We start from the raw sequence: 27,840 nt of genomic DNA, 5'->3' as shown, positions 1-27,840 counted from the left end.
AACTAGTTACAGTAATCTGGAATTACAGCCACTTTAAAGCATTTGTGAGTCTATTCGTCAGTTCAAAATCAGATACTTATTCAAGATGCTGTGACTTAACATCTGTTTCAGAATAAGTTCTGTGTAACATATAGATATATATATATATATATATATATATATATATATATAGATACACATACATATATACACATACGTACACACATGTATATACTTCAGCCGTCCTAAGTAACTTTAGATCACAGTTTATAGAGGCACGGTCCAGCTGTTACAGTTTAAGAAAAAAATTTGCCCAGAAAACCATGTTTTTATTTTTGTAAGCTCTGACTACTATGATTAATGATATTTTGCTTAATTAGAGTTCAGTACTCAGTGTATAAATACAAAAAAAAACAGCTCATATTTCACTACAGCTAAGGAATAAATAATGCAATATAAATAGACAAGCCTTTTGAAGTAAGGAGAACAGCGATTCTAGCGCAAGTAATGTAAATATCGCCGCTAGGGAGTGTAGAGGTGGGTGCAGGTAAATTACTCTGGCATGACTTATAGGTAAACATCACACTCAGACAGTAACAATTATATCCTGAGAGGTGGCATTAACTGTGTGGAGGAAACACAGTCTGTACAACTACAGTGTACCAAATATCAGCCAACCCTGGCCACACACAGAGATGTTGGGGTTGATGCCTGAGTTGGAAGCATATGACTCCAAAATAAATAAACCGTGGCAGGTTTATGTCAGGCGTACTTACACGCACACCCAACCAGGTCGGGTTTTGATAGTGAATAAAACCTTCTCTATTAGGTTTGTTTTAGATAAAAAATAAAAACCCTATAGTGCAGCAGTTATAATCTTCGTTCTTGTATACGAATAAAAAAAATTATTCTAAAACCCGCTCACAAAATCAAATAATATATGCCTGAGCAATGAAGAGGTTAATCCACCAATAGGAAGCGGCAGCTTGTGCTGGCATTCGTTATCATCATCAGTGTGTATTTGCACCAACCCTCAGGCATCCGCATGTGATATGGCTACAGACAGGCCATATCGGCGACTCCGTGTGGGTCCGCCGCAGTCGCAGTTTACGTAAACACCCCCTTCCTTACTGCATTTGTCTTGCGCTTCCCTATCCCGTCCTGCCTTTCCAAGCGTAAGGGCAAGGGGCAAACGCAACCAAATCTGCATACGGAAGAAGGCATATGTTTTTTTTTTGTGGGCACATGTAGTAGATATCTCCTTATTTTATGCTAAACTGACGTACATCCAATTCAGCATGAGCCCCTTTGCCTTTTCTGAGTGCAAAAATGTACCATACGGGCAGCAATAAAGTTTAGGGGACAGACTTCGTGCGGATACAGTAATTATTACAAACACCCATAATTTTAGTCTGGGGACATTTGCAGTTAAAGTATGAAATAATTTTTTACTAAACTGAACAAACATCAAACATGTTGCAGTCTGATCGTTTGACGATGATGAATGGGTAACAAATGCCAACCTAGTTGATCGATTTTGCATATAATGATTGCACTCTAACTGCATTGTTTGATGAACAAACACAAAGTGATGATTGTTTGAACCTACCAGGTGGACTGAGAGGAATCTGATGTGTGCCCAGCTTATAACGTAGCTATAGCAGCAACAGACAGTGAGTTATATACTAACAGTCATCAAAGCTGTACTGAAACCGTAGCAACAAATCAGCAATTAGCTTTCATCTAATGTTAGACAAGTAAATGTCTGATTGCTTGTTATGGTCTCAGTGCAGAGTTGCAGCTCAATCTGTAAATAACCATCATTAGTTCACGGTCTAAATTATTTATACAAAATTAAGGGGCATTTTCTTTAATATTTTTCCCTCCCTGATCATTAAAGAAAAGGTTAGAGCAGGCAAGTCATCACTTCCACTAGCTTTATATTTCTTCTACAGTCTCCTTAGAAAAAAATGGACTTCTACTTTAGAAAAACTTGTGTATTATAAGAAATGACACTCCCCTTGCCATAACTTATTACAAATATTAGTAAAAGCACTATGGTGCCTTCATATGGTGATGGATATTCTTGGTGTTGCTGTCATTTATTGTATGGGCTACATTATCCCACATAATACGGGAGGGAATGCAGATATAAGTACATAGCACATAGTTCTGCGGCTGTGTCATGCTGCAGGATAATTACCGTGATGACTACAACATTTTTTCTCATGATGCCTCATAGTGAAATCTGTCCTAAGACTCATATTGAACAATGGCATCCAACAGCCAAATTAGGTGGTACTCATAGCAATAACTACGTGCATCACTTTAGACACGTCGACCTTTCACCTTAAAAAACCAAAGTGGCCCGAAGGCAAATGCCCCCATTGTCCGTCACCCTCTGGTCAGAGCTAGCCTCACACACACACACACAGCAATGGTAATCATTGTTCAGCTTTTGCCCTTCTATTTAATCAGATTTTCATTGTGTATAATAATCGCTTTGACCGACGCATGGTACAAAGAGTACCTATAGCCAAGTGATGTCACTAGTTTTATGAATGCTGGTTCAGGTCACAAGATGGCTGCCTCCAGTCTGTATAGGCAACAGACACAAACACACAAGTACATGTAATGTATCTTGGGATGTATAAGAACAATGTTTATGACTCACATGTTTAAATGTATTGAAAGAAAGGCTGAAGTGTGAAAATTGGCTGCAAGGTGCAGTGTAATGAGCTGGAACAACCAATCCAAGATCCGTACGGGTTGGATTTGGCCGACAGGCAGCAGGATGAAGAACCATCATCTAGTTCCAGAAAATCCCAGCACCATCTGTCAACGCTGAACTCTGCATAGTGGGTTTTACTGCTGGTTACTCACCACGTGACAGAAGAGGACAATTAATTTAGCATTTTGGAGGTTGTCCCAGATTTATTTGGAAACCTTCCCATGTCAAAATATGAGGAAACTATTTTATTAGGAATTTAAATGATGGAGAAAAGAAAAAGAGGACAATTTTCTGTTCACATTTTAATGGTAAAATCAGAAGGATGACCAGACGGAAACACAACGTACTCTGTCTGACCTCTTCCTGACACGGTTATTGGCAGCGAATCGTCTATAGCTCTTATTAACCACTTATGACATTTCAACACCGGGGAAAGTGATGAAGTTGCCTCCCATGACAGTGTTTCTCCCCCCAAAGCTTGCACAGGTTTAGAACCGTTTTATTTCATACGGTAACATGTAGAGGAACCTAAACCAGGGATACCACAGGATCTCCAGCCTACAGGAGAACCCGCACCAACACAGTGGCAGAGGGACAGTGTTTTATAGTGGGGCTGAGGAGAGTTGGATGCGAATTGGGAGTGAATTTACTCAAAAATAAAATAAAAAAGAAACGCTTGAAAAACGAGCATATTTCTGACCACGCGCAGAAACATACAGATCTTGAGATGCGCCCTAGCAACATTTACACCTGCCCTATAGAAGGTGCCTAAAGATACACCTCCTAACGTATATCGGCAGGTCTGCGTGAGACACATTTGTACAAACTCGGCCATGAGAACGCCTCTTCCCGCCAATGTCCCCAGCATCGCCCCTGTTCTGGAGAGCGCAGGAAGGAATAAGAGCCAGAATTGTGCTGGCGCGTGTGCATGCTCCCAATTTCTGGACATGCGCAAAGCGATTTCATGCAAGATACGCTGGCATACGTCCCACTCTGCTGTGCTATTATTAGGTTTTTCAAAACTGTATTAAACGCCTTAAAAGGGGTCTTTCACTTTAGTGTCGTGCTCAAATTCCCCTAAAACAGGACTTTGTGGGTTTCAACTGTTTATAGTATTAAGCAGGGACCCAGCACTCACATATAGCGGAGACTTCTGACAATCATGCTGCTCGGATCTCTCCAGAACAGGGGCGATCTGAGGCCTGTGAGTGAAAGCTGGCTGCCTATTAGAGGGGTGGCCTATTATTCACAAGTACTGCATCAAATCTCCCCTTCACCGGAGAGACCTCCAAGCACTTAGAATGATAGCCTGAGCTCAGAGCCCTGCTAAATACAACACAGCCAGGGCCTCCTAGGGAAGGGTCCTTCGCATTAGTCCTATTAAAGGGAAATGAGGATTTGGCCAGAAACACTGTTCCCTGGATACCCCTTCTCCTTGTAGAAATGTGGCTTTTGCCATCTCATGGGGGTGGCGGCACACACGGGTGGGCAGATTGATCCAGCCTGGTGCACTTTGATTTACGGTAGCATTTGCCAAACTCTTTCTAACTGTTCCCCAGTTATATTAAGGCCAACACTGCCTTTAGAACCCATGAAATGACATGTCTTATATTACAGTTTAGGGTCAGGGCAGACTTGTTGCTTAATGATTATGTAAATTATGCTACGCACTACTGCATAAGATAAAAAAAAATAATGAGTCAAAACAAGTTAAAGGTGATTATGGTTTATCTTTCCATCTGAGATTCCTATGTAATATTTATAGAAGCATTTCCAAAATCCACACCCACCTTGAAACCAGTAACCTCTATAAATAGTGCACCGTGTAATGGTAAATTATAGGAGTATGGAAATAAACAGGATAAGGCTGCAGCGCATTACAGATCATGACAAAACAATCTGGCAGTCAGGGTGGTGGTGATCTAACAACCAGCCATTAATCTCTGTTCTGCCAGGCAGTCTGCTAATAACAGCCTTTAGATGAGAAGAGGGCTCCCTCAGTAATTAGCTGCATTGTCAGAGCAGGGCTTGCAGATCTTCAGCCCATAAGATTTAGAGATTTGGGGCGAGTGAGTAGTCAGGTGCCGCAGCTTCCCCTCTTCACAACAAGGAGGGGGGAGATGATAAAGTCGGTAATTATTATTACGCTTGGATCTTGAATGTCTTTTGTCTACAGGATTTCAGAAATATCTCTCCCTTTCAAAACAAGTTGTGTAGGAATGTACAAAATGCTGACGGAAGTGCTTTTGCGGTCGGAGCGGGGCTTTGCTCACTAATCGCACAAAAGGACTTGAGAACAGTTATTGTGCATGAGAGCCTGCCAGAGTAAACACGTGGGTTCTATACAAAAATAAGCAGATATTGAGAGGCACTAGCAAAAGAGCCCACATCTTGAGTCCCCAAATAATACAGTTTCGCAGAGGAGCAAGAGCCGAAAAAAAATGAACTTCTAAAGTCTCCTATTAATCAATAGAAACACTATTTTATTGTATTATAATTCTACTACAATGACCAGTATTAATTGGCTAATGAATAGATCCCCACCTTAAGCTGGGTACACACCTATGCAATCATATTCCAGATACAATTCCACCATCGAAAGTCCTGGTGAGCGTGCCGATTCATGCGTACACACCTACACAATTTACCTTCAGATCTGTGATCTTCATCTCTCATAACTATCTGGTGAAAAGATAGTGACTGTACATACGCTAGAGATATCTGCCTATGCTGCTGGTCATGAGTGCGTACACACTTCCGTATTTGCCCGACACTGTTACATCGTTGATCATGATTTTTAGAAAGTTTATAAAAACAAATAAACAGATGCGTTGTGTTGTGGTACCATAAAAGATGATCGTGGGAACGTACACACTCTTGCAATATCTGAACAAGCGGTCGTGAATCGTATAATCTGCACAATAATTGCAAAGGTGTGTACCCGGCTTTACTCTCCATAAGCTCTGTCAACATCAATCACTGCCCCCCACTAGACAACTGGAATAATACTGATCATGCATTCTTTTTAAACTTCAATGGCTTCAGGACAACAAATAACCAGCTCTCTTTGACATAATACCCTGAATGCAGACACTTGAGCAGAAATGTTAGCGTTTTAACTGTTACCCTTTTTAGGACCCTTCTGTGTAGATTAATAAAGCTTGGGTGGTCTCAGATGAGAGCTAGGAAAACTGGTGGTCCTTCAGCTGCTTTAGAACGAACAGTCATCTGGCCAGCAGGGCATGCTGGGAGTTGTAGTTACATGACAGCTAGTGAGTCAAGGCTGTCTCAGTCTGTTTTAAGTGTTCAAAAATAACCTCTGAGTTACTGCACTTGACGGCGATGATCATAGTTGTAAATGCCGAGTGATGTATTCAAAAAAGTCTTTGCCTGCTAAATCACTTGTGAGGTCGGAAGATGGGCAAGTGATTCATTGTGATAAAAATAAGCACACAGTGCATTTCAAAAATGCCATGGCAAGAAACTAGCACACACCCAAAAGAACACTGTCAATAGCAGTATGCAGAATGAATTATTCCAAAATCAAAGAGTATTTGTGGGTGTTTGTGTGTGAGGGAGTCGGTGGTATTTTTATATAATACACTAAGAAGCTGGGATCGCAGTGCTGGAGGCTGGTGTCTTAAGAGATCTATGTTAGTGGAGACTTATTATTTCCTCTGGCACTGACAACAGTAAACTAGGCCATTCATAGGGAACGAGACTGAAATTAATTCTGGGGCTCAATGCTGTACATTACATGTGTATAGTTTACTTTAGAACAACCTATTTTCTATCAATATTGTTCTAATAACATTACAATCATCATTATCTATTTACTCACATCAGTCCCTGCCAGACTGGAGCTTAGTCTAAATCCCCTAACAAACACACACACACACACAAACATAGAGAGCAAGACTAGGGTCAATTTAATAGCAGCCAATTAGCCTACTAGTATGTTTTTGGATTGTGGGAGGAAACCGGAGCACCCGGAGGAAACCCACGCTAACACGGGGAGAACATACAAACTCCACACAGATATGTCATGGTCGGGAACCGAACTCATGACCCCAGTGCTGTGAGGCAGAACTGCTAACTTACAATGTCTGTACATGGGAGGGTGGGGCTTACTGGTGCTATTCTCGTCCTTACGCCTCGCCTCTCCAGGACCCGGGAGGGTTCCTGCTCTTCCCAGTGGACTCCCCAAATTTCGGGAGCCTCCAGTACATTCTGGGAGAGCAGCCATGTATGCCTTTAAAAAATTAAAAGCTTTAGGAACCTATTTCCACCTGTTAGTATCCAGATTTCCCTATAAATTCCATATTTGTCTACAGCAATACTGCAATCAAGCAGCTCCCACTCATGTTCTTGCTTAGGAAAATCAACGGGAAATATTTAAAAAACAGAGAGACTTTGTTATAAGCTTTTCCCACACTGGTGACAATGAATGACAAGCTATATAATGCTTCACAATCCACTGACTTCTTCATTATTTTGTATGGTTAAAAATGACTAGTTTCTCCATCTATCCCGAGTCCAATACCAACAGATTTATAACAACAATATTATATTACTCCTCATTTCCACTAAGCTTGCAAACAGGATTTAGTGTGATTTGGGTCAATGACCGAATCAAAACCTCACATAACAATAGAAAAAGTTATGGAGAGATTGAATTCGAATTACATAGTTGTTAATGTTATAAAAGACAATTTAGTTTTTTGTAAATTCTAACTGAGTATATCCAGTGAAAGGTAAAACAAATCGCCAAAGGAACAGCTATCAAACTGACCTCACTAGGGGAAAATTAAATCCTCCCTGACCCTGTAAAAGTCAACTGGATTAATTCCCTGGATCATTCACACCAATAATACCGTATGTAATTATAGCTGAACTAACCATTTCTCATTCATGTCTCTAATCAACGAATCTGCCATCGCCTGTGGTAGAGAATACCATTGTCTGAAATCTCTTACAGTAAAATAAAAAAGAAACTTTCTATGTTAATGATGAGTCTTTCCTAAGCCTTCAGAAGCAAATTAAGCTACCAGTATGTCTTTGGAGTGAGGGAGGAAACCGGAGCACCCGGAGGAATCCTGTGCAAACACGGAGAGAAAATACAAACTTCACACAGATAGGGCTCAAACCCAATCAGGCAATGCTAACCATTGTGCCACCGATCAGTGACACACTACCCCTAAAATGTATTTAACGAATAATCATTTTACCTGTTAATTCTGCGTGCGAACAAACCAGGTTTTCATAAAATGTTGATCATCAACACATTTTAAAACAATGCACGTTAATCTATTATAAGGAGGCATCAGATGACTTTGGTACAGCAAAAGAATTCACTGCAATTAACACTGCATGTACTTTTCATTAACTACACCCCCTTGTAGTCTAACCTACTTCCCTTAGGTTACCTGATACAAGCTGCCAGATCATGCCAAATGACAGAGACATTTTGGTGCAAGATGACTTAAGCCATCCGAGGCATTTAAATAGCTAGGAAGGGAGGTGTGTCCTGAATACAGCACCTGATTGGATGACTGCCTGCACTACACACCTCCTATCTAGTGCAGTATCCAGTGCCAAAATGACTCCGGCCCTCTTGGTAACGGGCACTGCCAATGGCTGGTATACAGTAACGGAGTCTATGGTGAAGGACCCCTACTCATGGGTGACAAGGGGGTGGGGGGGGGGATTGTGGACAATATCTTGCTATAATAAACAAATACCCTACTGATTAAATTATATGTGAATATACTTTTTCTAAAATGATAACTAAAAAAACTGATGTGTTATTCTGCATAGATAAATGAACTTTTTCTACATTTATCAACATGAGTGGGAGCTGCTGCCCCATGTTGATAAAATAAAATACCTTCATAGACTCCAAAAACTTGGTTCTCGGCTACATGGCCTTGAAAATGTTACAAGCTTGGTTTTAGCAGGGAGCAAACAATAACTGTTAAATACAGAGTTATGCATTTTATTTCTTATAGACTTTCACACAATACACAAACTGTTTTCAGCAATGATGCAGTATTTTTTTGTTATAAATATTCTTATTAACAACACAAGTTGGACCTTTAAGAAGAAAAAAAAAATTAATTTGGAATAATTTTACATGAGTATTTTTTTTTTTCTTGGAACAGTTTCTGGCCACTCAACTGAGGCAGAAAACCTCAAACGGTTTTCTGCACTTCATGTCTCTAGCAAGAGACAAGCATTGCATGCATGATAGGATAGGAAAGTGTGCACAGAGACACCAGGAGAGCTGTCAGACTGTGTCTGCTTTGCTTTTCCTTTCTATGTATGAACAAGAGAGTTGTGACTGCAGAAACAAGCACTGCAGTGTCTTCATTGCAGGTAACTATTGATGACTACCTTCTGCTAGTTACAAGAACTTGGTTTCATCCCCTGCAAACAGGGAATTTCCATTTCTAATGTTTTGTTGTTTTTCTTTTTAAAGCAACAGCGCTTTCAAAAACAAAGTATGTTTAACTAAGCATGTCAAATGCAGTATTTCATGTCATGCTGGCCAGGATTGCCTTTGAAAGTTTCACAGCAATAACATTTTAAACAAAGGCCTCAATCTCAGCAACAGAGATTCTTGTGCCATGGGGACGAATTACTGTAGTTTTCCTCTCTTCCACCAGACAAATAACTATCATTAAAACGCATTTCTTGCTGCCAGATGGACATTGCAATGCATCAAAGCATACATCAGTGTTAAAGCTGTACTATCACCTAGATAACATATTTTACTACAGGTACCTGCCCCCTATCCAGAGTCCTGGGGTTGCTACATGCAGTGGTTTTTCCAGGGGCTCTGCGAGTTTTGTAATACAGAACCAACAAATTAACTAAGCTAACCAGCTTTAAATGGCGGTGGAGGGGGTATGGGAGCGCTTGTGATTCGCCTCCCCAGCACCCGGTTTTCGTCTGGGAGTGTAAGAGGAAAGGAGGAGTGCCGGGAAAGATGGCTGCATGTAGCTACCCCAATGGCTCCTGCTAGGGGAGGGTCACTTTAGCAAAGATATTTACAAGGAGGTTATTTCTAAAGAGTAAAGTGAGCCTAAGGAAATAAAAAGCCTAGGAACCCCAAAGCGCTGCTGCCTCCACCCTTCCCCCCTCCAGTATTCTGCTTCTTACCTGGGAGCTGAGTGTGTAGAGGGGGCAACATGCTCTGTTCTTGTCAGAATAGGAGTGTGGAGCTGGACTATGACATCATAGCCCAGCGCTACCCTCCAAGCCCACCACTGACATAAGGGAGCAACATCCGACAGCTTCACAGTTAGTTTGGGAGTACTGTGAGCACATTAACTCACTCATTCAGTGTTTTAGGCAATACCTAAATCACAGCGCATTAGGTGATCACCTAGGTCTGCCTAATGCTAGCGCCAGTCCCGAAATATCCAATTATCATTATATGGGGCATATTTAATTAAGAAGGCAGATCGCGGTTACACACTTCCCGTTACCGCAACATAGCGGATTTCCCTTCACATCCCATAGGGAGCTAAAGAGAAATCCGCAATATTGTGGTACCGTAATGGCACATTATGTGCGCAGCTGCTGGTAATCGCGATCTGCTGTCTTAAGTGAATATGCCCCTATAAGTCAAGAGAAGGTAGGTAACTAACTCATAATGATAAATTATATTAAACACCCAAGGTACCGCCACTTTTCCTACTGCTTTGATTGTAAAACTATCAAACTCTATTAACTTACATTTCATTACATTTTCCATACAACTACTTCTAAATTTCCACTTTTGGTGTTTGACAACTTGTCAATAGAGAAATTACTGGTGATGAAGGTAACTGAAGCCAAACAAGAAGAAGGTGCTTTAATATATTCAAATAAAGATTAATTGCACTGTCTGATCTTATTTGAATGCACGCACCGATCTGTTCAGTGAGTACTGCCATATATCGGATAGACTACATCCACCTCTCAAATCACTAACTTATCAGTAGAAAATAAACTGCTCTGTTATCAGCAATGTACTCTTGTTCACCTGTTTGCATCTCACATCTCTTTCCAATAACAAAATGGAGAAAAACCCGGCCACTTGCTAAGAGTTAGCAGAGACATCACTTTTGCAGGAAACAACTGATGCTTCAATATTTTCATATAGGTACCAGTATGGGATCTCTTATCTGGAAACCCATCATACATAATGTACCAAAAAACAGAAAAGGTAAATAATTTCTGCTGCTCTGTGACAATGTCATTCACACAGACATGATCTCCATCGGACACTGTTAGGAGCACTCCTAAACAATTTAACGAGGAGGAAAATTCAGCTGCCAGTGTGGAGAACGACAGGTTACGTTATTTCTCATTTAGTCTTAAATTAGCTCTAAATTAGGGGAAAAAAAATCCTTTCCTGGAAAAGATCACCTACTTGTAATTAAATGTTTTTATGTTACGTTTTATTTTAAACACTAGAGACAAATGAATCACAAAAGTACTATTAAAGAGAGAAACTCACACTGTATTTGACTGGAAACTATCCAAAATTGCCATTAAAATAGCAACACTTAAATATGTGTCAACTCACCCTACTGACCGAGCCACAAATATTTGTTTTACACAAAGTGTGGATAATGGGGGAAAAAAGCATTTCTGGAAGTAAAGTGAAATCCCACATGTCCCTCCAGTTTAGAGGTACAGCTGGGGAAAGTTTTTAGTAGATGTTCTAAGAAATAAAACAGCAGGAATAGCTCCAGCATTATCGTTTGGCCTTTATCTCGACATCACTTAAACATATCACAGGACAGCTTCCTGGATGGATTCAACCCTGTCACTGAAGACCAAACTAAACAGTTTGTATGGGACGGGGCCCGCTGATAGCCACATTACCTATTTATCCCCCTATATTAAAGGCACTATAAAAATGTTAACTCATGAATTGGATTAATTTGTGGTTATAATAATAATACAAGCTTTTTAAAATATTATAATGCAAAACATATGTCTGAATTCAGGGCAGTTCATGTTAAAAAGCGCTGTCATGAAGAGGTCACTGTGGGTATTATTAGAGTGCAGGGATAAATGTATTCCATGTTTCACACACAGGTTGCAGTCTGTTCATTGTGCACCAGAGACAAGACCACTGCTCCTAAGGAACCTGGAAGCATCCTGATCATTTAGTGGAGGGCTGTTGCCCTTACAGAGCTCCTCCTTTTGCTCCACTGTAAGAAAATAAGAGTATCGAACCCCCCTCACCCCCCCTCTCTGGTGAGAGGAGTAACAGAGCGTAGGCAGGGTGCCAGTCAGTATGACCACAGTGCGCATTGACTCTGTTTAATGAAAGCCAGGATAGAACACATTACACAGTGTTTCTTTAGAGAGCCAGCTAGCCTTCAGTGATTGCAATCAATAAAAACAGTCGGCAAGGGGGCCCACAGGGGGGAGAGAGAAAGAGAGACACAGATTGAGAGAGAGGGAGAGAGATCTCTGCTGGGTTTTCCTGCCACTCTCTCCCTTCCCCCTCCAACAAAAACAAGTGGAACTTTCAGAAGTTAGAAGACAAACCAGTCTCCTTTCAAACTCCAGCCTAGCTCTGGCTTCTCTGCTTCTGGCTCTTCAATAGGTCTCTATCCAGCCCCTGGGCTGAGCTGAGCACGGCTTGTTTGCTGCTTGGATCCCGGGATGTGAGACTTCCAAACAAGTGCAGCATCCACCACACATCACTTCCCAGAACCCCAGACAGTAAGAGGAAGCCATGGGATGGGATCCAGAGAAACAATTGCAGGATGGGTAATACTGGCACCCAAGGCTATCAGAGAAACAAGGTGATAGATCCCTATTTACCAGAGGCTGCACGGAGTAACTTCAAAGGCGCTGCATGTGATAGAAGACAGGAGTTACGAGGTAAGCTGGCTGCTAGTTACAATGTATCTCCTGTCTGTGTTTACATGTTTAATTCTGTCTCATACCATGAGTACACCTGTACTACTGTCATAATAATGGCAGGAATATTATTATGTGGAACTCTATAGGGGTTTGTACTGAGGTCTCCAGGAATGTCACCATACACTACTTTTGCCTAGGTCACATGTACAAGCAAAACACGATCACAACAACACAGGGAAGTTACTAAGCTGCATGTGGACAGAGGAATATAGTGCAGAATATAGTGCATGCTGAGATCACCAATGGTTCTCAAGCTGCTGATGTGCCATGGAACACTATGGGACTTCTAGTTCCACACCAATTATCATGTAATTATCATTACCAGTTATCTATGTATAAGCACCATCTCTGCTGGTGCTTATACATAGATAACACCCCCTCCCCTGCTGTGTTTATCCTCAGGGAAAATAAACCTCAAATATTAAACTATTTAATAATCTTGTGACATACTGAGTAGCTTTTCTCACAAGATTGATTTTTATAAACAAATAATGTAAGCGAAAATGATCCCTTTTCAGTCATGCTGTTACACATTTTATAACTTCAGCATTTAACATTTGCTGTCACATAGGTGAAAAAGTTCTAACAAACTATATTTTCCTAAATTTGTTTTGTCCCATCCATCTGTGCTGGGAGATGAAGGCACTAGTAAGGCGAGTTTCTGCAGAGATCTTTGCATAGAACTGTGTGTTTAGCTTCAGTTTCATGCATGAGGGGGTGGGGAGTGAGGCTGATGACATAAATGCACATTGACCAAGACTTCAATGTCACTAATGTGGGCTTGTAACAGCCCTCCCTTGAGTGGGCAGCAATAGCAAGACGAGTAGGTCCTGATTGTTATTTTAAGCGTGGGGAAGGAGTGCGTAGAAGATATGAAAATGAGAAAATATATATATAAAAAAAAAACAACCCACATTTCTCAGAGGTTGTATTCATATGGAGAGCCTGCCAGATTCTAATTTGTTACACATGCTTAAACTGGAAATACTCTGGAGCAATTTCTTCATTCTTAAATTACACACAGCCTTGCAAGCAAAACCCATTATACACATACACACAGCAGGGTAGATACATGGAAGGAATGTTTCTCTGGGTAAATGTCACTTCAGTACAGGAGAAGAAGGGACCATTTGCTGTCCCCACAATGGTGAACATGGGCAGTAAAAACTCACTTGAGTTTAGACAGTTGCTTGAATTCCTGCAGGTCTCTTTAAAGTTGGAATTTACCCAATCACCATTAAAACATGGTGCAGAACCCACAGGTTTAGTTCCTTCAGTAGAGTATGTGTAGTAGTACTTACAATGCAATGATTTTAATTGTCTTTTAATATTATTGTTTATAATCACCAGTTTACCTGGTGCTGTACATTGAGGGGATCATGAAACAAACAAATATATGTTATTTTTGCAACAGACACAGTATGTGCTACAGTTTGCATATGCAAAGTTTTTCAGGTTCGCAGATTTGTATGTTTGGTGAGGTGTTTTTAAACCACTTCCAAAGAAAAGAGGTGGATTGTAAGAAAAACTTGGTCTGGAGAATTGATATCAGAGCAACTGATTGGTGTTATTGTAGGAGCCCTGAACTGGTTTCCTTTCCATTCCATCTTAGCTCTGGGAAAAACGCTATCAGCGGTGGCTAAGGGGTGTGTCAATAGGAAGCTGCAAGCTGAGAATCCGCAGCTTCCTATTGGTCTGTAGGTCTACCATTTGTGTGGCCGACTTATTCGCTATTAACAAGCAGAATATGCTGGGTGCTTCTATGTTCTTGTATACTACCCTCTTTTCCTCTTTGTTTGGTCTATGTGCAGTATCTTGCTACTGGGTTTTACCTATGTCCCTCTTTTTCCTGCTCCTATGTGCTGACTGTGTTTCCCTCACCTACCTGTGTCTTGTCTATACCACCTTGTGCCATCTATGTACCCATGTCCATTAATATTGAATGTAGACCCTCAAGTGACATTTATATCTCCCCACTGTGTATGGGGTAGCTTGTGCTTTGCCAAGGGTACCATTATCTGCCTGTGCCTTCGTGCTGCGCCACTCAAAGCAAGCTACCCACAGCGAATCATGTACGAGACAGCGGCACATGAATATGCCACTAATCTGCACTCCCTCCTCGTACGCAGAAGCGTCAATGTCTATCACTGCCGACTGAGTGCAGGGCTTCCAGTAGAGCAGGCAGCCCAGCACTCACCTGGCAATGACAACAGTCATCAGACTCAGTGGCCATGCACAGAGTGCAGACAATCGGCTCATGACCGACAGCTCTGACAGACTATACTATAATTCCAGAAGGCTGCAGCCCCAGGAAAAACAGTTTCAGTGTGTGATTCCCGTGGCTCAGCTAAAAGGAAGGAGCAAAAAGAATGCAGAAGAAAAATAAAATCTCAGTTGTTCCCCAAGGTCTTTACACGTCTCATGTTTGCATAGCAACACCTGCTCTCTCCTGTACACAAATATATACTGTACTTGTTACTGTACATCGGGGGCGTCCAGTGGATGCGCTCCAAGCTCTTTATTGCATGACATTTTATTTAATAGACTGAAGCCTTCCAGTGTGTGATCATACAGCCAGTCTTCCTATAACACTGTACAGCACTGTGAAGCATATCATGCTTCACAGTCTCACGTGTTGCTTACATAGTTGGTATAACATGAGCACTCACATGATTTTTTTGTTAGAAGTGGCAAACTTAATTTCTTAGCTACTTCTGCATAATCAAGTCATGCTCTGCACTAGTGATGGGCAACCTGCTACACTTCAGGGGGGCGCACGGTGTGGCCTTCTAATCTTCTAAAGGGCCGCACATTACCTTTAATACCAGTAATAAATTAAAACAATGCATTTAATCAAAGGAAGAGACACCCATCTGTAATAATGTATCAGCAAGCATTATAAACATGTCCTACAAGCTATAACAAACTTGTCTGACAACAAAGCAGGAAGGAGCTGGGGCTGCAGGGGAAGGCTCGGGGGGCTGCATGGGGGCCGCCTGTTGCCCATCACTGCTCTACTGGTGCATGGGAGAATACAGTTAATGAGAAGACCCCATGGCATACTCATGTCAAGGGACAGAACGTCTGTGTATTACACAGATTCCTTATTCCCTTTAATTTACAGTGTGTCTCCTCTCTCCATTTATGAGCAACATTAATTTTTTTTTATTCTTTCTTGTCTTTCATGGAGCCTGTCTAGTTTCTAAATTCAATACAATCATTTCATCTGTCATTATTGCAGATCTTTAAACACTTTATTTTCAAAGGACACATGTGCAAACAATATAGAGAATGAGAAGGCCAGAATATACAAAGTCCATATTTTGCTAGAAATATGAAAATATTTATGAATAAACAGTAACATAATGCAAACAGAATTCTGGGGGCGATGGATGGTAAGGAAGGAAAAGGAAGAAGGGGAGAGGTGGGGGGGGGGGGGGATAGGTCAGAATAGGCATTCAGTAGATTTTGTGGATTGGGTATATTCAGTAATCTGTGTTCGAAATTTAGGAAAGAGGACGGCTCAGTCGAGAAGAGTGGCGTAAACACTCAAGTGTGTGGTGGGTAGGCTCTAGGTTTGGGTAGGTCATTGCCGGCTTTCTCTAAAGAGCTAGGGGAACCAAACTTGACTTAAGAGGTCCGGCCTATGGTGGATGTAGTAAGTCATCTTTTCTATGTATGCAACGTGCCAGAATTATTGTAGATCTTTTGAGATCCATGGTGTTAGTAGCTGTGCATATAGCTTTGTTACTTCATTTATACATCTATTGATGGGTGTGTATTTTGTTTGTTGTTTTACGTAACTGCTAAGAAAACCAAGCTGTGTTTACTAACATGAAGTCAGAGGGCCATACAGGCATCTAGCAACTGGTATATCATGGGAGTGATCTGCTGTTATTTATGGCATTTAAGAAATAACAAACATGAAGCTACATATCAGCGCTTCCTGCTTGCTGTATATACTGTGGAGAAATACATTTGACAATAAATGGGCAATTTCCAGTGTGAATTCAATGGAAGCTACTTTTCTGGGCAACGTGTCACTCTGAACAATAGATTTACATGTTGTCTAATTAAAAGCAACCAAATGATAGCCGTCGTAATTAGTTATTCTTATTCCAAATGGTTCAGATAGTGTGAAAAACACCTGGAGGCATATAACTAAAATAACATTATACTGAAATATTACTGAAATATTACTTATTAAAAAAAAATAATTAAATAATGCTTTATTCAAAAATTATTACTTAAAACTAATTGCCTAACCCTGTGCTGAGCAACAGGTGGCCGTGCGAGCATTCACCTGTGGCCCCCAGGTCCTTTCTGTGTTATAGCTTGTAACACTTGTATACAATTCCTGCTGATATGTTATTACAAACAGGTGTCTCTTTCTTTGATTAAATGTAATGTTTTAACTTATTAGAGATTAAAGGTAACGTGTGGCCCTTTTGAAGGTTAGAGGGCCGCACTGTAAGCCTCCCGAAATGTTTATGGTTTCCCCATCACTTTTGTTTTTCGTGATAAAGAACAAAGATCTATTTATAATTTTAAAGGATTTATATAAAAAATAGTTTTGAAATAGGGCAGCATGGTGGCTTAGTGGTTAGCACTTCTGCCTCACAGCGCTGGGGTCATAAGTTCAATCCCCGTCCAAGGCCTAATCTGTGTGGAGTTTGTATGTTTTGTATGTTCTCCCCGTGTTTGCGTGGGTTTCCTCTGGGTGCTCCGGTTTCCTCCCACACTCCAAAAACATACTAGTAGGTTAGTTGGCTGCTATCAAATTGACGTGTGTGTGTGTGTATTAGGGAATTTACACTGTAAGCTCCAATGGGGCAAGGACTGATGTGAATGAGTTCTCTGTACAGCGCTGTGGAATCAGTGGCGCTATATAAATAAATGGTGATGATGATGAAATAGATTAAAAAAAAACCTCAATACTTAGTTTTTCCTGTCATAATGGGAACCTCTGTGAGCCTATCAGTAAAGCACATGGAATTAGCCTTCATTATAAAAGTCTCAATGGTTTCTATTTACATAGGAGACTGAGCACAGAACAGTTCGGGTTCATACTCACTGAGATCTGTGCGGATCCCTATTACACTTCTTGAGAGGACGCCAAAATCAACTTGACAAATTTCCAAGAAAAATCCTATATTTTTTTTTACTTGAACATATAACATAAAAAAAAAATAATATCTTGGAATTTACACAGAGGTAATTGCACAAGAAAACCGATACATGAAACACCAGGGATTTACTCTTTATAACTATAATTGTATTAGCCTTCTGCTTTTCATTTGGATGCAAAGTGAAAGAAGAACTTGTGGATGGCCAGTTACCTATTGTCTGAAACCAGAATCTCATCCATCATTTAGACATTGTATATATTTATGTAAGCTAAGGACTGATCCCCCACAGCAGACGTTTCATGCGTGACAATTCTTAAACCTCCTGCAGGGACAGTAAAAATATGGGAACAATTACTACTTTGCAATGTATACGTCAGGCAGGCTGGCACCCATTTCTTAAATTATTCAACTACTTGGGAACCGTCATTTTTAGCCTCACCTAATTTATTAGACAGAAAACAGGTTATCAAAAGAGGTAGAACGTACCTTAAAATGATAGCCTCTCATTTTCCTCTATCCCCTCACAGAATAACACATTACTATTGGGTAGTGGGAGGTTTGGAAGAAGGGATGATGTCTCAGAAGATGACAGCACCTCATGGTCCGAAGCCTCGGCTAATCAATCACATGCTACCTAGTCCCACTTTTCAGACATTAGTTCAACTGCTGTCAAATGCAGTGGTCAGGTGTTACTCTAAGGGTCCTGTTTATTAACCTCTAAGAGGTTTAAATACCCTGAAAAACTGCATTTGCAAGTTTCAAGACTATTTATTAACAGATATCTGCTGCGGTCCCAGCCTCTTAGGTGTGTATAGGACTGAGACTTTGTTATAACCTATGGGGAGGAGAAGGATCTCCGCATCCCTCCCGGCAGGCTTCCCTCTCCCACATCGCAAATTTAGCTGGGCCATAAGAACCCTGTAAGTAAAGTGATCGCTTATACCTTACTGTAGATTATCCGCTAACGTGGCTAATCAATTTGAATACATTGCCACATTAATTTATTTGCTATCATTGCGATAAGAAATGAAAATTAACGTGAGCAATTTGCGATTGGTTATAAATAGACCCCCTAGGCTAGGCAGACACTGGAGAATTTTCCGACGGAAAGGGCGATTAATGTGTACACACTACACACGATTTACCTTCAGATTTGTGCTCTAAGTCTAGTCCTATAGTGTTTAGAGAATGACAGCACAATATACATTTATTCACTCCTGTCACACTGATTAACTGTCTTGACATAGCTATCCACGTGTTATAACGAATTTCGTTAGCTTCTGTGACAAACTAAATATTCAAACTCAGAATGAATGAATTATTGCATCTCCAGCACTCTCTACATTTAGTCACCAGGACATGTTCATTGCCGTCATCGGCTGAAAAGACCATGACTCTGTAAACTCTATGGAGATGGTGATCATGAGTATGAGTGTGTACACACTGCAGGAACGGAAGGTGATTGGAAAGAGAATATTAAACAGTACAACGAACCAAATAAAACGACTCTTGTTCATCGTGTAAGTACAGGGCCATCTTTTCCATTGGGCACGATGGGCAGGTGCCCGGGAGCCCCACAGGCAAGGGGGCCCCATAGGCAGGGTTCTTTAATTAGAATAAATAATCCTGCAAAAAAAACCCTTCAAGGGTCACTGAGCAAGTACATCTATCTATCTCTATATATAGGGGCCCCGCTGCACTGCTTTGCCCGGGGGCCCATAATGTTGTTAAGATGGCCCTGTGTATGTATACACACTAGCGCGATATGTGGCCGATCAGTCGTGTATTGGATGATTAGCCAGATGATTGGCTGAAAAACCTCCAGTGTATACCTAGTCATAGGAAGTACTGCTGGAGGTGGCTTCTCAATGTGCACTTTTACTGCAGCCAGGAATACTTGCATGTGTTGGTCTAGCTATTCTAGAAATGGCTCCCCCCTTTCATACCTTACACAAACCAACAAATATTTGTGTTAAATTACACTAGACTATCAACAAGGGAAAAATCACTAATTTACCATGTGTATTTCTTAAAGAAACTCCCTATATTTTGTGGAACTTCAAAACGTATGACATACGCTGGGAGCATATTAAAAATGATCTTTATTCATCACAGATTACGGAGCCATAAGACGTGCCGGTACTGTGTTTATGAGTATTCCAGCACATATTAAGCCCGGCATATAAGTGTTTATAAATCCGTTAAGTAGCTGCTAAAGAACGCTATGGAAAAGCATAAAAATGAAGACAAATCATTTATTGAACATTTTCCATATGTGCTGTAAGAGCTGAAATAATTAAACACTGCATTTTAGATCCATTCAGCAGTACTACATTTTCAATATCAGTTTGTATTACTATCTTCAAACACGTGAACACAAACAGAAAGACATTTAAATTACACTAAATAGAGCATAAAGTCCATTACAAACTTGTCACAACCCGTATTAAAAATGGACCATAAAATTGCCTACACGATAAAGAACACAGTGTTCCTGCATTTGAGCTTAGCCTAAAATCAACTGACAGCTGCCCCCATAGTACAAGCCCACGCTGGCTGTGAGGTGCCCTTTTGCTAAATGCTCCCTGTGCAACTGTCCAAGTATTTTATTTTATTTTTTAATTTTATATTATGAAGTAGTAAGAGATCCCTGTTAAAATACATAGACAAGATACTGTACAAAGTTTAAGCCACGCTCCATGGTGGAAAACGAATGGGAAAGTGTAGAAGAGCAGCCTAAGTAAACACTTGCATTGGCCTCGTGCTGTGGAAAGACAGAAGCGGAGTCTCTAATGCAATCCTTTGATCACACGAAACAACTTCTACCCACAAAAACCATATATTTAAGTAAAGAAAGAACACTTGGTTTACTGTGAAGTTTTTTTGGCTCTATGGCCTGAGGACCAGTTTACATTTAAATGAAAGAGTGTGTGTGTAGCCTTGAAAAATAATCTGGCTAAAGAATAACTGTGCTTCGTAAACTAGTTAAAAGACCGCTAAACCGAATTAACTGTTTTATATAAAATAACTATAGCATTCATATATCTATCACTTGTCAGATGTGGGATCGGTTGTCCTGAATGCTTAAGTTTTGGGATAAGGTTTTTTCACTGTATTTTGGAGCACTATGCCTGAGATACGTTTCAACACATTTGTAAATTTCCCCCATACTTTCCTGCCATTCCTCTCCTCGTTAAACAGTTTAGCAGAGCTCCTCACAGTAGCTGTAGGAAGAAAGTATGATATTTTCACAGAGCAGCTGCAATTATTCACTTTATCATTTTATAAGTTACTTATTTTCCTCCAATTTGATGTAAGTTCCTGACACACAGACCCGATCACCAAGTGTTTCTTCCTACAGTCACTATGAGGAGCTCTGCTAAACAGTTTATTGTGGAAGGGAATCCGGGAGGGGGGGGGGGGGGGGTAAAGTTTTAAAAGTGTTTTAGTGTATTTTGAACAAGGTGATCCAAATTAGAAGAAAAACCCTCTACCCAGAAGATTTTAATCCCACAGCATTGCAGATATTAGATTGCATACCTGAATATTATATATTTAAGATAAAGCTTTCATCAAAGATGACACATATTCCTTATGCACTTTAAACCTGAGACCGCTGACATAGGCTACATGAAGTATAAAACTTAAGTCATTGTGAGAAAACTGCCTCACAGCACTGGGGTCATGAGTTTGATTCCCGACCATGGACTTATCTGTGTGGAGTTTGTATTTCTCCCCATGTTTGTGTGGGTTTCCTTCCACACTCCAAAAACATACTGGTAGGTTAATTGGCTACTATCAAATTGACCCTAGTCTCTCTCTATGTCTGTCTGTGTGTGTGTGTATGTTAGGGAATTTAGACTGTAAGCTCCAACGGGGCAGGGACTGATGTGAGTGAGTCCTCTGTACAGCGCTGCGGAATTAGTGGCGCTATATAAAGAGATGATGATGATATGCTGTGAAAGTTGCAAATGTTTTTCTTCATTTTGGATCAACTTGTATTTTAGGTGCAGAGGCCCTTTCATTTAAATACTAAACCTCTTCATATAAAAACAAAAATCTTATGAGCTCATTCAGCCATGATCATGTCTCACATGGAGTTCTGTACTGAACTACATGGAAAACTGCTCAGAAAATAATAACCTGTATACCAGCACATGTCTGCAGTTTATATGGGACACGTATCAAACGCTGAAAATCTATTCTAGTCTATTTTGGTATATTTCACTAAGTATTTATCCTGGCTCCCAAATGTGTGTTGCTCCGTAACTATATTGAATTATTGTGATTTTATTGATGCTTCTGTTTTCTTACAATAAGCTTGGTTTTTATACTTTTGATTCTTGAACTGTGCTGGGATTATTGCACGTCTATAGATACAACAATGGGAAGTGTAAGACTTTATAATGTGTATACTAGTATAAAACATCTGTGAGCGTGCAGAAAGAATCACATGTAGAAAAATTACTCGTAATATGGGAATGTTTTAGATTATCTTCCCCAGAGCAGGCTTTTATGATGTTTTTCTCCAATATTGGCGGGTAGGGACCTTCCACTGGCAGAAGGGGAAGGTTGTTTAATGAACAAAGATGGTGGCTTCAGTTGGGGTGAAACATTTTGCATTGGCTGTTGGGAGGATGTGGAGGGATTAGGGTCTTCCTTGCGGAGTACGGACTACACACATGAGTATACCCACTGTGGCACCAACATGCAAAAAATAGATTTTATTTAGGGTTACGAGATTATTTTAATGAGAGAAAGGGATGGGTAACAGTGGTGGAAGTGGGCTGGTATAAGGTGGTATACCATACCGCCACTTCTCCTACTGCCTTTATTCACTTACATTTTCCATACCGCCACTTCTAAATTTTTACTTCGGACTCTGGTGGGGAGTGTATATATATATACACAAGTTAACCCGTGCATGATACTCATGCATTCTAGTCAAATCAAGCTACTTAACGTGTTAAAAAGGTTCTTGTCATGCATTTGGGCCATAGCCCAGGCCTCATCAGGGGAAGAGCGTTACTTCCCGACGTAAGCGCCCTTTTTTAACGTGGTTTTGTCCACATGTCACCACCTCATCATTCTTCTCCATCACCTCATCCTTCATCTTTATCGCCACATCTATCCAGATGTCTATCCAGACACAGGGATCTCTCTCAGCGGTCCTGAGTATCACACTCCTCTCGCTCTGTCATCCCCGGCAACCACCAACCACTCCCCACTGTCACCCCCGGCAACCACCAACCACTCCCTACTGTCACTTCTCCTTCAAGAAATATATATATATATATTTTTAAATCTTTATAAACACTTTTAACAATTAACAAATTAAAAACATCTTAGTATACCAAATTTCAGCCCTTTCTGAATTTTTTCCCCACACACACTAAGAATTTAGTAGGTCAGTGTATAACTCCGCCCAGCAGGTGGCGCTGCAGCTTGGTTTTATTTCTTCCACACACACAGACAGACTAACACACGCCACTAGGCATTTATATTATAGAATATATATATATATATATATATATATATATATATATATATCTCTATATCTCTATATATCTCTATATATATATATATATATATATATATATATATCTCTCTATATCGGTGTTCCCTACTTTTGTGGGAGGGTGCATGGCTTTTTCTCCCTGTCAAAGGACCTATAATGTGCCAGAGATAGAGACTTGTCCTATACCTTTAGTAGGAAGGATTCTGCACCTTCAAGTTGTACTTCTACATTGAAAGTGCATGTCTGGGAGAGTAAGTGGGTGTCACGACACAGAGATGAGCGGGGAGTTTATCGTACAATCTCATCACTACGCCCCCTGCTCTTGCCACTTAGTCCTCTCTTCCGAGATCTCCTGAAAAGGTAGACCAGTATGCTTCATACACACATACACAAACGTGACACATGTAAGTCCCAACGTCCGCTCACTATCATGATTAATTTAAGATATAAATAAACTGAGCGGTATTTTAGGTGAAAAAAATAAATGTTGAAATTAATGGGAGCAGGCTGGACTTTCAGGTGATGTTTTTACCATAATTGTATCTGACAATCCGCAAATGTAGGCGCAGATTGATTTTATGGGGTGAACCGTAGAACCGAAAAGTGGGTGTGCATCTTGCAATAGGGAACAAGAAGGAACACTTAAAGGTGAATTGCGGGTATGTATGTTTTGTGGTTTATAGATCACACTTAATGTCACATATCTAACATTCTAATATCAAGCTATGGGAGTTTTTACATATTTGTGACTATTATTAGTAGCAGTTTTATACAACAGAACTTATTGTAGTAATAATAGTCTTGTAAATGATGTAACCATGACATCTCATATTAATATCTAGGATCATGAGATTGCTGTGTCTAATATCGTGTCACAAAAATACCTCTGAATAAACATTAAATGTAGTATTTACCACTCTCTTTAGTTGGAGAAACATTTATCACAGGCTGTGCAAAACATGAAGATAAACAGGTTTGGAGAAAATGTGTCTAGTTATTGTGACAGCTAATTGTACAGTCTGTACCTTCCCTGTGACCATAACAGAAGAAAAACATCATTATTTCTCTTCTGGTTTACATGGCCGATGCTGTTCCCAGCTGAACAAGCAGTAAAAGTACATACTCCAAATGCTCGTTTCCCCAAAGACGTCTCTTTCAACACTCGCTTTAGTTTGTTCAGAGCATGCCTTCTCTATTGGCTTGCCAGTTGCACGGCTGTGTTTAAAAGCCTCAAGTCTTTAAAAGTCTACATCATTTATTATACAAACATCTAAGAAGAAAAATCCTGGACTTTACTACTGTGTACATAGCAAATGTTTGTAGTATTCAAGGAGATTCCAGTTCGTGACGTGAGCTGTGCACTGTATCTTGTCCACTGTGTTACAGTTCCTGCTTAATAACATTTCCCATAAAGTAGGCGGTGAAACGGATTGTGTGAAGTTAGGCTTTGTACTGTTCAAATGTTGTACACAGTGTGACGATGCTGTATTTACAAATACACATTGCATTATTTATTCTGTGATGTCAAAGTCATGTCCAACAGTGAAAGAATTTAAATTTCCACAAGCGTTACTAATGACAACCATACATAATGCTAAGAAACATATTTGGTGGCTGTTGGAGATACCCTGGGCCTGATTCTTTAAGGCACGCTAAACAAGAAAAAGAAGTACATTTGCACCTTGGCAAACCCATGTTGCATTGGAGGAGGAAGTTAAAATATGCTGGCAGATTTATAGTTGGGGTAGGGCATGTCCTAGACCAATTTTAAATTTCAGTGTAAAAAAATAAAGCTATCAATTATTTGTGTGGTACATGAAAAAGCAGCCAGCATTTTACTTACGTGCAAAATAATAAACTAATCTGCACTCCTTGCATTGTAACATGTTTAGTCCAGGAGCAAATTCACTCCTTATTTTTTTGCTTTGCATGTCTTAATGAATCAGGTCCCCTATGTTTTCATACAGTATAATACACTCTGTACTGGAGATTATACGGTTATTAGAAGTTCAGTAAACATACAAAAGTCTAGCGTAAAAAGACCTTATTGTTTATGGTCACAGAATTCGTAGGTGACTTCTAATATCTGTAATAACCAGGTCTAACTAACTATTGTGCGTTATAGGATCAGTCCGTCCACACAAAATACTTTTTTCCTCTACGAGCATTTCTTTTATTTTGTATTAATTTTATGTGTAGAAGTGTGGAACATAATGCATTATATGCGATGTTCAAAAACTTCACAGCTGCCTCCGTGCTGAAGATATCTGCAAGTATGTATAGACAAACCCAAAAAGCAGTATATAGACTCAAACCTCTTATGGTAAATTGCTACATACAGTCCTATCCTTGGCATAAATGTCTAAAAAAGTGCTTCAAAAAATATCCCGCATCCTGACGGACCTTTCAGCGGTTGGAGGCTTATACACTGTTCTAAAATAAACAATTGGGGTGCTTCATCTCAGGATGTATTTGGCAAGCGCTCCTCTTTCAACAGGAGGCAGTGCAAAGATGATGGAACATTTAAACTGGAGTCATCTGTACCCGTCCTAGAATCATCCCTGTTTACAAGGTGCTTATTTCATAAAACACTCAACAAATTCAGGGAGCTTGCAGAACAGAGTGAAGGACACTAAACAGCACTTTCCAATCCACAACAGGTGTTGGTTTATGAGACTGCCCTCTCCCTGCTATAAAAAAAATAAAATAAAATAAATTCAAACAATTATAACTTAAGCTCACAAATTAAAAGCTTACGTCTGTTCCTCATAATACAGTTCAATAAAACCTGTTTGTGTGCACACACTTAGGCTGCAACACAAATTAGACCTATTGCAACAGATGACAGAATAATATCAGACTCATGAAAGTTGGAATAAGAAAACACTGCATTATTTGATCTGTACAGTATGACACAAGACGCTACTAGTAGAATCCATGATTCCAGATATTGTTTAATTTCCCTGGAAACAACAAATAACCTACAGTGTTACTTTAAATGGCACCAAAACCACATGGGCATTGCATACAATGGCCAAAAAGTTTTCTTATAGTGTACGATGAGGAAGTGGATGGTGGGAAGCCAACATAAATGTATAAAGAAACTATTGTTCTGTACCAGTAGCCTATAGTCGGCACTAGGCAATATGGCACGTATGATCTTACCAGGCGTCTGTTCACATTGACGTTACAGCTACGTGTAAAATGTAGGCTGGTGCATTACGGGGAAGTAATGCATTGTACTTTTAGGGAAAATACACTTGTTTGTGGTTTATTGACACTATTTCTGCTTTCTAAGAATACATTACTGGTGCTCCAAACAATGGAGAACAGCATGTACAGACAGAAAACAGTCTAACAAAGACACAAACCTAGTATACAGAACATAAAATGAAGATGTTCCCCAGGCATATAAAATTTATGAGGCTATAAAATCCTAAAATATGTGATATATAATTCCAAAACAACTTCATATAGAAGGTTGATGTATAGGTCATTCTGCACATTTAAATTTAATAGCAATTAAATAGTGGCTCCAGTAAATAATAATAATAAAATAAAAGATGAATATCTGTTTTCCTTTGTTATGTAATAAGACATGAGTGTACCCAGGGGCGGACTGGCCATCTGGCACTTCTGGCAAATGCCAGAAGGGCCGATGGTCAGATGGGCCGATCCGTCTCCCTGCAGGCTCGAGCAGCATCAACTCCTGGCACCAGGGCTGGATGTCAGCCCCGTACACAGGGTGGATTTACAGGCTAGTGCCGGAAGAGGCACCAACTGTAGTAGTGTTTGCGTCCACGGATCTAATGATCCGACCGTCCCCTGCTTTCTTCTATCTCTTTTTGTGAAGTTATCATGTGACAGCGCGCATCACATGATGTGCGCGCCGCCCCACGTGTGCAGAAGGGAGAAGAAGGCAGAACTCCCGGCCTCTGCAGCGCTGGATAAAAGATGGTAAGTGTGGGAAGGGGAGGGGATATGAAAGTTGATTGAGGAGGCTCACTATCTGTGCTCTTTGGTTTTGGTTTTGCCATGGACATGATTTCAATTGTGTTGGTAATAGAGGATTTGTTCACCAATGCAACAGTATGAAGCCTCTAGACAGATCATCCTGATTCTTATTTTGTATAATTCTCACAATTTTCTAAATCCAAGTAGAGTATCCGTATGTCGTGTGCAGCAGTCCAATATCATTTTTATTTTGATTTTCAATTCCATCTTTCATTTTTATTTTTAGGTAATTTTTACATGCATGTATTTCTATTGTATTTATAATCTTTTATACATCAATTTGCCTTGGATTTATAGGGATACAGCAGTTTGTACAGGATTCTGACAGAGTCAATTAAAAATACAGGGAATCTATTCTTTTTCCCGGGCATACTATATGTATTGATCTCCCTCTATACAGAAAATCTAGGTGTTTATACATGGGGATGTTATTGTCTGTTAATTATTGTATTATCCTTCATATTTATATGATTCTGCCTCACTAATATTCAAGCTTTTTTAATACTGTCATGTTGCTTAAGTGTAATAAAACTTTT

The 27,840-nt window shown here is 40.1% G+C and overlaps 2 protein-coding genes across 5 annotated transcripts in view; one reads left to right on the top strand and one right to left on the bottom strand.

Moving 5' to 3' along the window:
• Nucleotides 1–27,840, bottom strand: part of CHLSN (cholesin) — a 172,839-nt gene that overhangs the window by 20,629 nt on the left and 124,370 nt on the right. The window lies entirely within an intron of this gene.
• The window catches only part of GPR146 (G protein-coupled receptor 146), a 36,797-nt gene continuing 20,814 nt past the window's right edge, over nt 11,858–27,840 (top strand). Inside the window, exon 1 of the mRNA XM_075179611.1 lies at nt 11,858–12,601. The gene's annotated coding sequence lies outside the window, so the exon portion shown is untranslated. The remainder of the gene's footprint in view (nt 12,602–27,840) is intronic.

This window comes from Mixophyes fleayi, chromosome 7 (genome assembly GCF_038048845.1).
Source record: "Mixophyes fleayi isolate aMixFle1 chromosome 7, aMixFle1.hap1, whole genome shotgun sequence".
NCBI classification, from domain to species: Eukaryota; Metazoa; Chordata; class Amphibia; order Anura; family Limnodynastidae; genus Mixophyes; species Mixophyes fleayi.
Note: the sequence above shows the minus strand (reverse complement) of the source record. Positions and strands in the feature narration are given on the sequence as shown.